This window comes from Lithobates pipiens, unplaced genomic scaffold, assembly GCF_037356315.1.
Source record: "Lithobates pipiens isolate NorthernLeopardFrog02 unplaced genomic scaffold, aLitPip1_a1.2 Scaffold_19, whole genome shotgun sequence".
Lineage (NCBI taxonomy): Eukaryota > Metazoa > Chordata > Amphibia > Anura > Ranidae > Lithobates > Lithobates pipiens.
Genome location: NW_027507764.1, coordinates 488888540 through 488904431, shown reverse-complemented (window position 1 = coordinate 488904431; position 15892 = coordinate 488888540). Strand labels below are relative to the sequence as shown.

The window sequence follows — 15892 nt, the reverse complement described above, 5'->3', positions numbered from 1 at the left end:
AGGCCATTTTTAGGCGATACGGCACTGTGCCGCTTTAACTGACAATTGTGTGGCTGTGCGACACTGTACCCAAATAAAATGTATGTCCTTTTTTATCCCCTAAATAGAGCTTTCTTTGGGTCCTTTCACACGGGGCGGATCAGTTCTGATCCGCCCCGTGGATATCCGTTTGCTCAGCGGGGATCACTCCGCCGATCCCCGCTGAGCAGGGAGATGACAGCTCCGTCTCTGCACACTGCGCAGGGACGGACCTGTCACAGCGCCGCTCTCCCCTATGGGAGATCGGATGATGACGGACCGCAGTGCCCGTCGTCATCCGATCCGATGACGGATGGAAAAATAGCTTTTTCCTCCGTTACACTTTTTCGGATCGGAGCGGGTCGGATGTCAGCGGACATGTCACCGCTGACATCCGACGCTCCATAGACCTCTATGGAGCACCCGTTCAGGTCCGCCTGAAAAACTGACAGGCGGGCCTGAACGGGACATCAGTGTGAAAGAGGCCTTTTGGTGTTATTTGATCAACTGTGCGTTTTTTATTTTTTGCACTATAAACAAAAAAAATATATATAAAAAAAAAAAAAAAATTCTTCCTCAGTCTAGGCCGATATATATTCTTCTACATATTTTTTGGAAAAAAAATATAAATAATAAAAAAGACCAAGTTAGACTTACCGGTAACTTGTTTTCCAGAAGTCTTTCAGGACAGCACCTGAGAGATAGCGACTCCTCCCTCCTCGTTAGGAAACACCTTCTTCCTCCAGACTTTAAGGGAGGCGCCTCCCTACCACACCTCAGTTGTAGAAGAGAACCTCCGGCCCCGGCTGGAACACATAAACACATACGTTAGTCACAGCGTAGCATAATACAATACCATAGGGCGGGATGCTTGCTGTCCTGAAAGACTTCTGGAAAACAAGTTACCGGTAAGTCTAACTTGGTCTTTCCCAAGGCGTCTTTCAGGACAGCACCTGAGAGGATAACAGAGACTTACCCCTTAGGGCGGGAGAACAGCTTGCAGGACCTTTCTGCCAAATGCCTGATCGCTGGCCGAAGTGAGGTCCAGTCTATAATGTTTCACAAATGTGTGAAAACTCGACCATGTCGCCGCCTTGCAGATCTGCTCAGGGGTGGCACCAGCTCTCTCTGCCCACGTAGACGCCAGAGCCCTGGTTGAGTGTGCACAAATTCCTGCTGGAGGGGATAATCCTGCCTGGGAATATGCCTCCGAGATAGCTAATTTCAGCCATCTAGCTAAAGTAACTTTAAAAGCTTGGAAACCCTTTTTTCTTCCTGAGAAAAGTACAAACAGAAACTGAACCTCTGAAAGACTCCGTCCTTTCTAGATAACTCAGCAGAGTCCTCCTGACGTCCAATGTATGGAAAAGAGTCTCCTTATTTCCTTTGGGATTAACACAAAAGGTTGGAAGTACTATGTCCTGTATATGGTTCTGAACTGAAGCTACCTTCGGTAAGAATTTTGCATCTGTTCTAAGAATAACTCTGTCAGGAAAAATGGAAAGCTATGGTTCTTTAACTGACAAAGCATTTAGCTCACTGATCCCGCGTGCAGAGATAATGGCAATCAGAAAAATGGTCTTTAATGTGAGAAACCTAAGGGAAGCCTCCACAAGAGGCTCAAAAGGACCCTTTGTTAGAGACTGTAGGACTACCGACAAATCCCATGTAGGGAAAACCTTAATAGGAGCTGGCCTAGATCTTTTAAGGGCTCTAAAGAATCTGATCACCAGCGGATCTGAGGCCACAGATCTTTCTAAAAACACTGTCAGAGCTGCTACCTGCACCTTCAGGGTACTAACTGCTAGTCCCTTGTCTGCTCCATCTTGTAAAAACTCCAAGATGGAGACAAGGCTCCCCGGCACCTGGGCGGCTGAAAAACACCAAGTTTTATAACGCTTCCAAACCTTAGAATAAAAGGCCCCTGTAACCCTTTTCCTACTTGCCAAAAGGGTAGAGATCAAACGGTTGAAAAACCCCTTGCTCCTAAGGAGCTGCCTTTCAGAAAACAGGCCGTGAGGGCCAGGCTGGCCACTCCTGGATGGTTTACTGGGCCCTGCGACAACAGATCGTGCCTGAGGGGCAGATGTCAACAAGGCTTGATTGCCAGACCTGGAAGTGTCGAAAACCAGGCCCTTTTTTGCCAAAAGGGCGTGATTAGAATAACTGGCACCTTCTCCTTCCGAATTTTCCTTAAAATTAACGGGATTAACTGAAATGGGGGGAAAGCGTAGCAAAGACGAAATTCCCATGGATAAGCTAGCGCTGTGCCCAGCGAGCCATCGCGACTGTCCAGGGAAAAGAACTGGGGAGCCTGGGCGTTCACCCTTGAGGCGAACAGGTCCACCTCTGGTAAACCCCATTTCCCAGCAATCGTTGCGACCGGGTTTAGAGACCATTCCGCTTCCTGAATAGCGTTTCTGCTTAGGAAGTCCGCTAACCTGTTTAGATCCCCTTTTAGGTGGACTGCTGATAGGGATAACAAACGTTTTTCCGTCCACCGAAGAATCTCCATGGCCAGTACCTGAAGCGACCTGCTTCTTGTACCCCCGTCTGTTTAAATAAGCCACCGCCGTGGCATTGTCTGTTAGGACCTGGACGTGATGGGACTGAAGTTCCTGAACAAACAACTCCAGAGCCAAGGCAATCGTCTTGAGCTCCCTCCAGTTTGAGGACCTTATTGCCTCCTCTTTGGCCCAGGACCCCTGAGTGAAACGTGTTCCTAGATGGGCTCCCCACCCCCAGGAACTGGCGTCGGTTGTTAGTCTTTTCTCGACTGGAAAAGCCCAGACTAACCCTTCCGATAAGACATCCTGTCTTTTCCACCACCATAGGGACCTTTTTACCTGGGTTGACACTCTTACCTCTGCCTCTAGGGATGCCACTGTGTGATCCCAAGATTTGAGAAGGAAAGCCTGCAGACACCTGAAATGCATTCTTGCCCACTGGACTGCTGGCATTATTGAAGTTAGAACCCCCAAAGCTGACATAACCTGTTTTACTGTCAGATTTTGGCTGGTCTGCAATAAAGACACTGCACCGGAAATCCTGTCCTTTTTGTCTAAGGGAAGGAAGATTTTTTGATCCAACGAATTTATTAGATACCCTAAAAACCGAATCTCCTGAGATGGGTTTAGGGACGACTTTTTGGAGGTTCAAAATCCACCCCAACGCCTCCAGATGGCTGCGAGCCTTGCCTAGATTGATCTGCAATTCCTCGCTGGATGGGGCGAAAAACAGCAGATCGTCTAAATAAGGAATAACTGCGATTCCCTGAAGTCGCAGCGGCGCTAAAGCTTCTGCCATTACTTTGGTAGAAATTCGGGGAGATGATGACAGGCCGAAGGGTAGGGCCCTGAACTGGAGATGATGAACCACACCCCCCAACCTCACCGCCAGCCTGAGGAACTTCTGAGACTGGGGAGAGATCGGAACATGTAGGTATGCATCTTTTAAATCTACCGACGCCATAAGACATCCTGGCGTCAACAGATTTCTGACTGAAAAAAATTGAGTCCATTTTGAACTTCCTGTACCTTATGGACTCATTTAACGGTTTCAGGTTTGAGAATCAACCGAAATTTTCCTGTCGGTTTCTTTACTAGGAAAACATGGGATCAAAACCCCTCCTGCTGTTCTTGCAGGGATACCTGTACTACTACACCCTGTTGCATCAGTTCCTCTAGAGAGGACTTCATGGCCAGGGCCCTTACCGGGTCCCGCGGGGTGTTGGTAATCAGGAACCTTTTTGGGGGGTTGTTGACAAACTCCAGTGAGTAACCCTGCGCGAGAGTGGTCAGGATAAACTAATCTGAAGTTATCCCTGACCACTGCGGAAGAAATTCTTGTAGTCTTCCGCCCACCCGCAGAGACAAGTCATTGCGATTTTTCGGCCTGTGTAGGAGGACGGAAGAGAATTCCGCCTCTACCTTTCGGCTTCGGGGCTGACCAACTTTTCCTTCTCCCCTGCAACTTGCTGTCCTGATCCTGAGTTTTTTGAGGTCGAAAAAGACGTTTTGGTACCTGCTTTTTCTTTTTGACCGGAAAGGATCTCTTTTTATCGGCTGTCCTGTCAAGAATATTATCGAGGTCAGGGCCGAAGAGAAGGTCCCCTGAAAAGGGTAACCCACACAGCTTATTCTTTGAAGCCGAGTCACCAGGCCAGGTTTTAAGCCATAAGGCTCTTCTTGCAGCATTAGCTAGAGCTGCTGACCTGGCTGATATCTTAATTGCCTCAGCTGAGGCATCTGCAACATAAGCTACTGCCGTAATCAGGGTAGGAAAAGAATCTAAGATTTCCTGTTTGGGGGAATCTGCAGCTATATGTGACTTTAACTGGTTAATCCAGTATTCTAAATTTCTGGCTACACACGTTGTGGCCATTGCTGGATTTAAATTGCTCATAACTGATAGCAAAAGATCCATGCGTTTGTCCATCGGATCTTTTCAAAACTCCCATGTCCTCAAAGGACAGATCCGTGGACCTTGAAACCTGGGAGAAGGCGGCATCCAGTCTGGGCACCTTGTTCCACACTGCTGCAGGGTCCTCCTCAAAAGGAAAACGCCCTTTTGTGTGCTTTGGAAAAAAAAAGGGCTTTTTCTCTGGACCCTGCCATTCTTTCCTAATGGCCTCAGAGATGACCGGATGAACTGGGAACGTTCAGCCCTTAGGCTCATCCAACCCAGCATACATGCGGTCATGGAGTGATAATTCCTTTCTCTCCTCACTTAAACCAAGTGTAGCATAAATGGCTTTAAGGAGCCCATCAACCTCTTCAAGGGACAGTTTGAATTTAGAGGGGGCTACCTCAGAATCCTCCAACTCCTCTTCCGAATCTTTAACGGAAAGAGCAGTGGACTGCTTTTCCCTATCTGAAGGGTCTTCAGGCAGAGATTCCAATACCGGGATTGAGAGGGACCCTTGGGAAGACTCTGAAGTGGAAGGCAGATTAGCAGCCGGGTTTGCTAGTGAGTCACGAAAATTCTGAATCGTGGCGTATAGCTCCTTCTTTACAGAGGCCACCAGATCCTCACATACAGAGGCTGATTCCTCCTTAACTAAAGAAGTAATGCAGGGACTGCATAGGGTTTTCTTCCAATTTTCTCCCAGCTTGGCCCTGCAAGGAGGACATCTTTCCTTTGGGTCAGAGCTCTTAGCCTATGAAGAAAAAAACAAAAAAAGACAAAAAAAAAGGGGAAAAAAACAGGGAACCCTTAGTGAGACCCAGTCTCAGCCTTGATAGGGATCACCACACAGGTGCACTGAGAAGAAACCAGTCAGCTTCTAGTGCCCAGACAGGCCCCTTGCCACCAGGGGGGAAAGAAAAAAGAGAGCGAGACCAAACGCCAGGAAATAAAAGAAGGCAGACTTTAACCGCTGCCTCTTACCTGGGCTTTGCTGGTGCCTGTCCCCACCGCTGCAGACGCTGAATCTTCCATTACAGGTGTGCAGAAATCCACTTGTGGCTACACGCCGCCTCCGGACTCCAATAATGCAGCTGCACCGGACCAGAAGCGGAAAAAAGGCACCAGCTCCTGTCCTCCCTCCTCCCCCCTGCGTCCACGCCGGAAACGACGTTTCAGCCGACCCGATGACCCGCTTTGTCACTTCCGGCGCGACCGCCGAAACAAATATGGCGGCGGCACACGCGCGCCGCCGCGCCTACGAACGTGCGGGCCACCGAGTCTTCGGCTCTCTCCGAGCACAAGAGGGGAAGAGGAGCCCGCTTGCTACCGCTGCCGAGGCCTGGGTAGGTCGGGAGGACAGCGGGTCTCTAAAGGAGGAAAAAAAAGGGAAGGAAGCCTAGTCCCTCAGGAACACCTGAGAGAAACTGACTCCCTCCCAGAAGATGTTCCCTCCGGGCCGGAGGAAACACAATAACAGGTGTGGTAGGGAGGCGCCTCCCTTTAAAGTCTGGAGGAAGAAGGTGTTTCCTAACGAGGAGGGAGGAGTCGCTATCTCTCAGGTGCTGTCCTGAAAGACGCCTTGGGAAAATAATTTTATATATTAAATTATAAAATGCACATACAGATCCAACTACATTTAGCTGATCACCTTGCATTGTAACTCTGCATTAGTCAGCGGTAAATACTATATACAATCACCCGACACTAGTTAGTTTCCACAATCCATGACTTGACTTCACAGTTCACACAAATACATTTTAAATTTAAACTGTAGCACTGACGTAAGTAATTTTGTTTTCCACAGTAGCGTGACAATCCCTCCACCTTTGGTCTAACTAATCACTCTTATCTTATGGCATGGATGGGTATCAAAAGGGTTAACACAGACCATAAACTTCTCTCACGTCTCCTTAGATCTCAGCAAGAACACCAGGTCATGGGTAGAAAGAAAAGATCCAAGTGCTCACCGCTTAAGTATAAGATTTACATTTTTGTGTTCAAACACAAACTACTCACATAAACAGGATAAAAACACAGCATATATAGCCGATAATTGTGTTAGTTCCGTAGGGGAGCAGCGGGTGACGTCATGCGTAGCTCCTTCCTCATACGCGTTACGTTCAATCAGAACTTCAACGTCACCGGACTCCTCCCCCCTTCCCTTTGTTAGCAGACCGAGGCACTTGGGGAAGGGGGGAGAAGTCCAGTGACATTGATGTCCGTGACGTCACCGGATCTCCGATGGAACTCCCTGAAGACTCGGAAGCCGGCGGAGTGGTGATTACCAATCAAAAGAATTTGAATCGATTAAATCGAGGAATTAATCTTTAATTGGTTTGCACAAAAAAGTTATAGTGTCTACAAAATAGATTAATGGCATTTTTATTCTTTATTTTTATTAGTAATGGTGGTGATCTGCGATTTTTAGTGGGACTGCGACATTGCGGCGGACAGATTGGACACCTACCTGACATTTTTGACACTTTTTGGGAACAAGGTGACATTACAGTACATAAAATAATCAGTGCTAATGACACTGGCAGGAAAACCCTTGATCAGGGGCGATCAAGGGGTTAAATGTGTTCCCTGCAGATGTTTTCTAACTGAATGGGGGGGGGGGGGCTGCCTGGGGAAACACAGAGATCCGTCTCCCTGCATAGCAGAAAGACGGGAACTGTGTGATCTCCCCTGTCAGAATGAAGATTTGCCATGTTCTGTCACTGCGAGGAAACGATCAGGGGTGGCCAGCGGACACCCCACCCGCTGATTGGCTCCCCCTGCTGACCAGTGGGCGTGCCCATAAACTACAGTTCCCGAGCCTACGTACAATGACAGTGATTCACGGGAACATGCAGACCCGCTGCAGTACAATGACGGCGATTCACGGGAACGAGCAGAACCGCTGCAGTACAATGACGGTGGTTGGTCGGCAAGTGGTTAATTTATCTCTAGGCAAAAGTTATTTTCTTTCGTTTTGGATGGAGTAAGGAAGGATTGGCCCTCTGTCGAGTTTTTATTGCTGTTATAGACTTGTTTCTGGGACATCTGTCTAGAGCTGGCCATACACTAGTGGATTTTCGAATAAACTGATGGTTTGACAAAACTTCAAAATTCAATTTGCTTTTAACATTCGATTTTGGAGTGCATAGATTTTTACAGAATGAAAACCACATACATTGTTGAAATAACATTTTTTGAGAAAATATTTAACATCCAATGTTTCTGCAAATTTTTCCTCGCTGCACTCAAAATCGAAGATTTGTGTTTTGACCCGACTAAAGATTAGAAAATCAAACAAATGTTCTTAAATTAAAAAAAAAATGTCAAACAAAATTCTATTGGTTTATTGCCAGTTTAAAGCGGAGGTTCACACAAAAATGGAACCTCCGGTGTCACATTTGGCATCTTTCAGGGGGGAGGGGGTGCAGATACCTGTATAATACAGATATCTGCACCCACTTCCGGGCATAAACTCCCACGGGAGTCATGCCCCTTCACCTCCCCCCAGATCCCAGAACACAGCGGGGACCAGTTAGGACCAGTAGGGAACTGGGAAGTGGAGCCGCAACGCTTCACTTCCTGATTCCCTCACTGAGGATGGTGGCGGACGCAGCCAAAAGCCGAACGACTGATCGGCTTCGGCTGCCGACATCGCGGGCACCCTGGCCAGGTAAGTGTCCATTTATTAAAAGTCAGTAGCTGCAATATTTGTAGCTGCTGCCTTTTAATATATTTATTTTTTTTTTGGAGTGGACCCGCGCTTTAAGGCTGGGTTGACACTTGTGCGGTGAAACACACAATCATGTCTGTAATGCGATCGTTATACAAAATGCTATGTTTGGTAATAGAAGTGCATGGCTCGGCAGCACATAATGCATACAGCTGTGCTGCTGTGAGCTTTCACTAATTAAAGCAATAGTAAGCTTGTTAATGTTGTTGTTTTTTTTTGTTTGTATTGTTTTTAAATCTGGGCCCTGAGCAGCTTCATGCCATAATATGCTAGTATGCACCACATACTAGCACATTATGGCAGACTCACCTGTCAAAGAGGAAGCCCTCCAGCGCTGCGCGGTCAGTGCAGGAAGTGCTTTCATCTTCTTTCCATGTTTGCTCCTTTTGGACGATTGAATGGCAGGGCTGCGATTATGTCCCTCCTGCACGTGCACGGGGGAAATCACATTTCCATGGCACAAAGTGGGTGTCATAATATTGGATACGCAGCTCAGTGTACAGTACCGCTGGCAAGCAGGAAGAAGAATGTATGGCAGAAGAGGCCGATAGGATCTTCTCTGCCATAAAACCCCTGCCTGTCAGTTTTTTTTTAGTTTTTTTTTAACGAGTTAGTTCACCTTTACTTAAAAACCACCTAAGCTGAATAATGCCCTTACTATAGGTGTAGGCCATTTACATACCTCCTGAATCCTGGCTGCAATAATCCAAGGATGTTGCTAAGTGAGGCCTAGTCGTTACTGCTCATCTCCTCCATAACAGGAGAGAGAAAGAAAGAGCATGTATGGGGGGTTTGAACTGGAGAAGGAGCACACTCCCATGATGCTGAAGGTGAATAGTAATGGCTAGGCCTCTCTTAGCAACATCCTGGGGGTATTGCTGTCAGGCTTCAGGTGGTATGTAAATGGCCTACACCTACAGCAAGGGCTTTATTCAACTTTAGCCAGAGCTGCACAGCTGTTTTTTTTATCTACAGACACCCCTTACATACATAGGCAGTTATTTTTTGTAAAGGTGAACTAACCTTTAAGCTTAATGGATTAAAAAAAAAAAAAAAAAAAAAACGGAAGAACTCTGGACAGCCGCACTCCGGAACGAATAAAGTAAACTGTGCCTTTATTTTCTCAAATGAAAAACCTCACATCACACAAATCACAGCAGCAAAGGGAAAAATACAGAACAAAAACTGACGCGTTTCACACTAAAATGAGCACTTACTCATAGCTTAATACCACTTTAAGACCCCTTAAACAGCAGCACTTTACCACTGTTTAACCACTTTCAGACCGGACCATTTTGCTGGTAAATGACCAGAGGTCTTTTTACACTTTGGCACTGCGCTGCTTTAACTGGTAATTGCGCGGTCATGCAATGTTGTACCCAAACAAAATTTGCGTCCTTTTCTTCCCACAAATAGAGCTTTCTTTTGATGGTATTTGATTGCCTCTGCGATTTTTATTTTTTGCGATATAAACGTAAAAAGACCGCAAATTTTGAAAAAAAATGATATTTTCTACTTTTTGTTATTAGAAAAATCCAATAAACTCAATTTTAGTCATACATTTAGGCCAAAATGTATTCAGCCACATGTCTTTGGTAAAAAAAAAGTCAATAATTGTATATTTATTGGTTTGCGCAAAAGTTGTCACATCTACAAACTAAGGTACGTTTTCTGGAATTTACGCAGCTTTTAGTTTACGACTGCCTATCTCATTTCTTGAGGTGCTAAAATGGCAGGGCAGTACAAAACCCCCCCAAATGACCCCATTTTGGAAAGTAGACCCCCTAAGGAAATTGATAAGAGGCATGTTGAGCCCATTGAATATTTTATTTTTTTGCCTCAAGCGATTGAATAATGACAAAAAAAAAAATTTTTTTTTTTTTTTTACACAAAGTTGTCACTAAATGATATATTGCTCATGCATGCCATGGGCATATGTGAAATGACACCCCAAAATAAATTCTGCTGCTTCTCCTGAGTACGGGGATACAACATATGTGGGACTTTTTGGGAGCCTAGCCGCGTACGGGGCCCCGAAAACCAAGCACCGCCTTCAGGCTTTCTAAGGGCGTAAATTTTTGAGTTCACTTCTCACTACCTATTACAGTTTTGAAGGCCATAAAATGCCAAGATGGCACAAAACCCCCACAAATGACCCCATTTTAGAAAGTAGACACCCCAAGCTATTTGCTGAGAGGCATGTTGAGTCCATGGAATATTTTATATTTTTCCACAAGTTGCGGGAAAATTACAAACTTTTTTTTTTTTTTTTTCACAAAGTTGTCACTAAATGATATATTGCTCACGCATGCCATGGGCATATGTGAAATGACACCCCAAAATAAATTCTGCTGCTTCTCCTGAGTACGGGGATACAACATATGTGGGACTTTTTGGGAGCCTAGCCGCGTACGGGGCCCCGAAAACCAAGCACCGCCTTCAGGCTTTCTAAGGGCGTAAATTTTTGAGTTCACTTCTCACTACCTATTACAGTTTTGAAGGCCATAAAATGCCAAGATGGCACAAAACCCCCACAAATGACCCCATTTTAGAAAGTAGACACCCCAAGCTATTTGCTGAGAGGCATGTTGAGTCCATGGAATATTTTATATTTTTCCACAAGTTGCGGGAAAATTACAAACTTTTTTTTTTTTTTTTTCACAAAGTTGTCACTAAATGATATATTGCTCACGCATGCCATGGGCATATGTGAAATGACACCCCAAAATAAATTCTGCTGCTTCTCCTGAGTACGGGGATACCACATATGTGGGACTTTTTGGGAGCCTAGCCGCGTACGGGGCCCCGAAAACCAAGCACCGCCTTCAGGCTTTCTAAGGGCGTTACAGTTTTGAAGGCCATAAAATGCCAAGATGGCACAAACCCCCCCCAAATGACCCCATTTTGGAAAGTAGACACCCCTAAATTTAGGGGTACACTAGTGAGACTAGGTAATAAATGGCGGGTGCCCTGAAACTATAAAAAAATAACTAACCAACCAGCGTCACCTGTAACAGTTATATGGTGATCACTGGTGAAAGGGTTAACTAGGGGGCAATTAGGGGGCTTTATGCGGTAGTATATGGGGGTCCCTGGCGCTATAAAAAGCTGCAGCGAACCTAAATACCTACCTGCCTAACTAGCGTCACCTGTGACACTAATACAGCGATCAGAAAAACGATCGCTTATTAGGCTGGGTTCACACTGGAGCGATGCGGGAACGCCACGAATGCGCGGCGGGTTCCCGCATCGCATGCCTCCCGGCGGCAGTTCACACTGCCCTATGCGAACTGCTGGGAGTGTCAGTGAAATGTTACTGACACCCCCAGATCAGTTCGCATATCGCAGTGCGATCTGCAAACTCGGATCGCATGGTGTGAACACCCATGCGATCCGATTCTGCTGCGGGCCAAAAAAAGGGTCCCGTGCGAATTTGCGGCGGGTGCGGCGAATGGCTGAACTCGAATCGCACAGAGATCGGATGTGATTTGCACTGCAGTGCGGTGCGAATCACATCCGTTCTCATAAACCGCTGCAATGTGAACCCAGCCTTAGTGACACTGGCGACGGGGGGTGATCACGGGGTTAAACCTTTATTGGGGGGGTTAGGGGGGTACCTTAGAACTAAAGGGGGCTAACCCTAACTGCCCTAACAGTTATTAGTCACAAATGACACCCGCCGGGTGATCAGGGGGTTAAACCTTTATTAGGTAATAAATGGCGGGTGCCCTGAAACTATAAAAAAATAACTAACCAACCAGCGTCACCTGTAACAGTTATATGGTGATCACTGGTGAAAGGGTTAACTAGGGGGCAATCAGGGGGCTTTATGCGGTAGTATATGGGGGTCCCTGGCGCTATAAAAAGCTGCGGCGAACCTAAATACCTACCTGCCTAACTAGCGTCACCTGTGACACTAATACGGCGATCAGAAAAATGATCGCTTATTAGGCTGGGTTCACACTGGAGCGATGCGGAAACGCCGCGAATCCGCGGCGGGTTCCCGCATCGCATGCCTCCCGGCGGCAGTTCACACTGCCCTATGCGAACTGCTGGGAGTGTCAGTGAAATGTTACTGACACCCCCAGATCAGTTCGCATATCGCAGTGCGATCTGCAAACTCGGATCGCATGGTGTGAACACCCATGCGATCCGATTCTGCTGCGGGCCAAAAAAAGGGTCCCGTGCGAATTTGCGGCGGGTGCGGCGAATGGCTGAACTCGAATCGCACAGAGATCGGATGTGATTTGCACTGCAGTGCGGTGCGAATCACATTCGTTCTCATAAACCGCTGCAATGTGAACCCAGCCTTAGTGACACTGGCGACGGGGGGTGATCACGGGGTTAAACCTTTATTGGGGGGGTTAGGGGGGTACATTAGAACTAAAGGGGGCTAACTCTAACTGCCCTAACAGTTATTACAGTCACAAATGACACCAATGCAAAAAAAAAAAAAAAAAATGACATTGGTGTCACTGTGACTGGGGGGCAGGGGTAATTGGGGGGGTGATCGGGGGGTAAAGGGGGGGTGTGAGTGTGCCTGGCATGTTCTACTGTGTGTGTAGAGTGTTGGTGCAACTTACTGATCCGCTCTCCTCCGTGTCGGAACGAAAAATACCGACACGGAGGAGAGAATACATCACTTCCTCTCCTGTGTTTACATTACAGGAGAGGAAGTGATGTCACCGGGGATTTCTATTCGTCGGGAGGGGGTGGCCATGAATGAATGGCCGTCCCCTCGTCCGGGATCGCTCCCGAACGAATACCGACCGCCGCAGGCACCGGGCGGGGGCCCGATCGGGCCCCCGACCCGCGGGAGGCAAGGGACGTACATGTATGTCCTTATGCCTGCCCGTGCCATTGTACCGACGTACATCGGCGTGCGGCGGTCGGCAACTGGTTAAGCAGCACTTTTGCATCGCTTTTCGCCCACTAGAGGGCCGCTTTTAACCCAAAAAAAGGAGTTGAAAACTCCAGTTTTGCAGCTCTTTCAAAGTGCTTTTAAGGCGCCCTGAAAACACTACCCATTCATTCCAATGGGCAGGGGCGTTTCAGCAACCAGTCCCAAAAATGCTGCCTGCAGGACATTTTTTTCCTGTCCCGCAAGTGCACCGCCCGAGTGTGAAAAGGCACCCTTCCTGGCGGGCTCAGCATATGGAGTGTGTGAACATGCCGGAGCTCATCATTACTCCTAAGTAAGGATGAGCACAGGCATGTTCGAATAGGCCACGTGCAGAGCCCACCAGGAAGTCAGTGCTGTGCTAATCACAGGCAGTGAGACAATGCCCCGATGTGCAGCTACAGAGATCGGGCAATGTCTCACTGTCTGTGATTAGCGCAGCGCTGCGCCGACTTCCTGGCGGGCTCTACACGTGGCGTATGCGAACGCGCCTGAGCTCATCCTTACTCCTAAGGGGATCTCCTCCACCTTCCTCCTATGTAAAGGGGACCCCCTCCACCTTCCTCCACTTCCCTCCTATGTAAATACCGCTTTCAAATCGATCGTACGATAATCTGATCATTAATACACAGCTCCTATCCAAAATTTTTAGAAGGAAAAAAAAAAAAACATTAAAATGTTTCTTATATGATGCCAGATCGTACAATTTTTCATTTAATGAGTACAATCTTCCTCCAAAAATACATGACATCACTTCCGATATTTGACTCTGTCCTATGAGAATTGTCATACTTTAGTAAACAATTTGTTATCAATATGGAGATTAGCATGCAAAAAAAAAAAAAAACGGATGATCAATGGTCTGATAATCTCATAGTGTGTACTAGGCTTAAGGGACCCCCCCCCTCCTATCTAAAGGGGGCCCCCTCCACCTCCCTCCTATGTATAGGGGGTCCCTCCACCTCCCTCCTATGTATAGGGGGTCCCTCCACCTCCCTCCTATGTATAAGGGGTCCCTCCACCTCCCTCCTATGTATAAGGGGTCCCTCCACCTCCCCCCTATGTATAGGGGGTCCCTCCACCTCCCCCCTATGTATAGGGGGTCCCTCCACCTCCCTCCTATGTATAAGGGGTCCCTCCACCTCCCCCCTATGTATAGGGGGTCCCTCCACCTCCCCCCTATGTATAGGGGGTCCCTCCACCTCCCTCCTATGTATAAGGGGTCCCTCCACCTCCCTCCTATGTATAAGGGGTCCCTCCACCTCCCCCCTATGTATAGGGGGTCCCTCCACCTCCCCCCTATGTATAGGGGGTCCCTCCACCTCCCTCCTATGTATAGGGGGTCCCTCCACCTCCCTCCTATGTATAGGGGGTCCCTCCACCTCCCTCCTATGTATAAGGGGTCCCTCCACCTCCCCCCTATGTATAGGGGGTCCCTCCACCTCCCCCCTATGTATAGGGGGTCCCTCCACCTCCCTCCTATGTATAGGGGGTCCCTCCACCTCCCTCCTATGTATAGGGGGTCCCTCCACCTCCCTCCTATGTATAGGGGGTCCCTCCACCTCCCTCCTATGTATAGGGGGTCCCTCCTACCATAAGGAAAGTTTCTGGTAGTGATCAGACAGTCCAGAAGAAGGAGCTCCAGCTAGAAATCCCCCAGCACTGAGCAGGCAGCACACCGCGGACAGGACAGGACAGACCCTCCTGTCACCAATCACAGCCCCGGTGACACTCACCTCTATCCGGACTCCTCCAGATCCTCTTCCGATGTGATTGCTCCGTACAGTGAGAGTGGTGTGCAGTCAGGCGCCCCGCCCCGGCCCCGCCCACATTCCACACACTGGTGACAGCATTTCCTCCTGTGATCCCCGGAATGGGGTGTGCTGAGTGTGTGGATCTGATGGGGGGGTGGGGAGCTGCTAGTAGAAGCCGATCTTTCTCTTTCACATTGCAGTGTGAGATTCGTTCTGTAGTAGAGGTTCTAATCCCCAAGAACAGGGCTTCCAGCTTTCATCCATCTTGTTGTAGAAGTTGCAAGCAGCATACTGTCATCAGGCATCTGTCTGCAGAATTCTACAGTCCTCATGAGCAGAGCATGCCATGCACAGATAAATACCGATCAGCCAGAACGTTATGACCACCCACCAGATATATGAGTAGCCACCAAAACAGCCCTGACCTGTCCAGTCATGGACACCCCTAGACCTCTGATGGTATGCTCTGGTGCATGGCTCTGAACTGTCAGTAGCAGATCCTTTAAAGAAAAATTACTATAGGGAATTTTTTTTTTTATAATGGATAGAGTAAAGGAGGGTTATAACCCCTGTCAGATTTTTACGGAGATTTCCCTTAACTTCCTGTCCCATAGCCAAACAGGAAGTGATTAGAAATCGCAGCAAATTAAGGGGATTCCTTGGGGTCACCAGAACATGTGTCCCTATTGGAGGATTTCCCCTCTATTAATTTTCTGGGGACAACCCAATATTTGGGATTTTCTTTTACTTTCAATGATAACAGTAAGGCCTCATTCACACCTCAGTGATTTGCAGCTGGAAATTCCAAAGCACTGGAGGAGAAAAAAAAAAAAAGAAATCAATTATTCTCTATGGAGATGGTTCACATCTCCACTACAAGTCCCCTGAAGCCAAACGCCTGAAGCTCAAAAAAGTTCTGGTGCTTTTTTGTAGCTCGCATTGGCATATTTGCACATTTTTATTCCCATAGAAATTAATGGAAAAACACAAAAAAACAAGAACCTGTAAGACAAAGGCATAATGAGCTAGTATGCATCGCACACTGCAAGACAAAGGCATAATGAGCTAGTAAGCATTGCATAC

General features: G+C 47.5%; 1 protein-coding gene across 2 annotated transcripts in view; it reads right to left on the bottom strand.

The window, feature by feature from the left end:
- CPNE3 (copine 3) overlaps window positions 1-14866 on the bottom strand; it is an 87125-nt gene extending 72259 nt beyond the window's left edge. The window contains exon 1 of one of the 2 annotated variants that reach the window (XM_077492984.1): window positions 14792-14866. The gene's annotated coding sequence lies outside the window, so the exon portion shown is untranslated. Of the gene's footprint in view, window positions 1-14648; window positions 14759-14791 lie in introns of those variants that run through there. The other variant, XM_077492985.1, reaches the window with a different exon arrangement.
- Between the last annotated feature and the right edge of the window lie 1026 nt (window positions 14867-15892).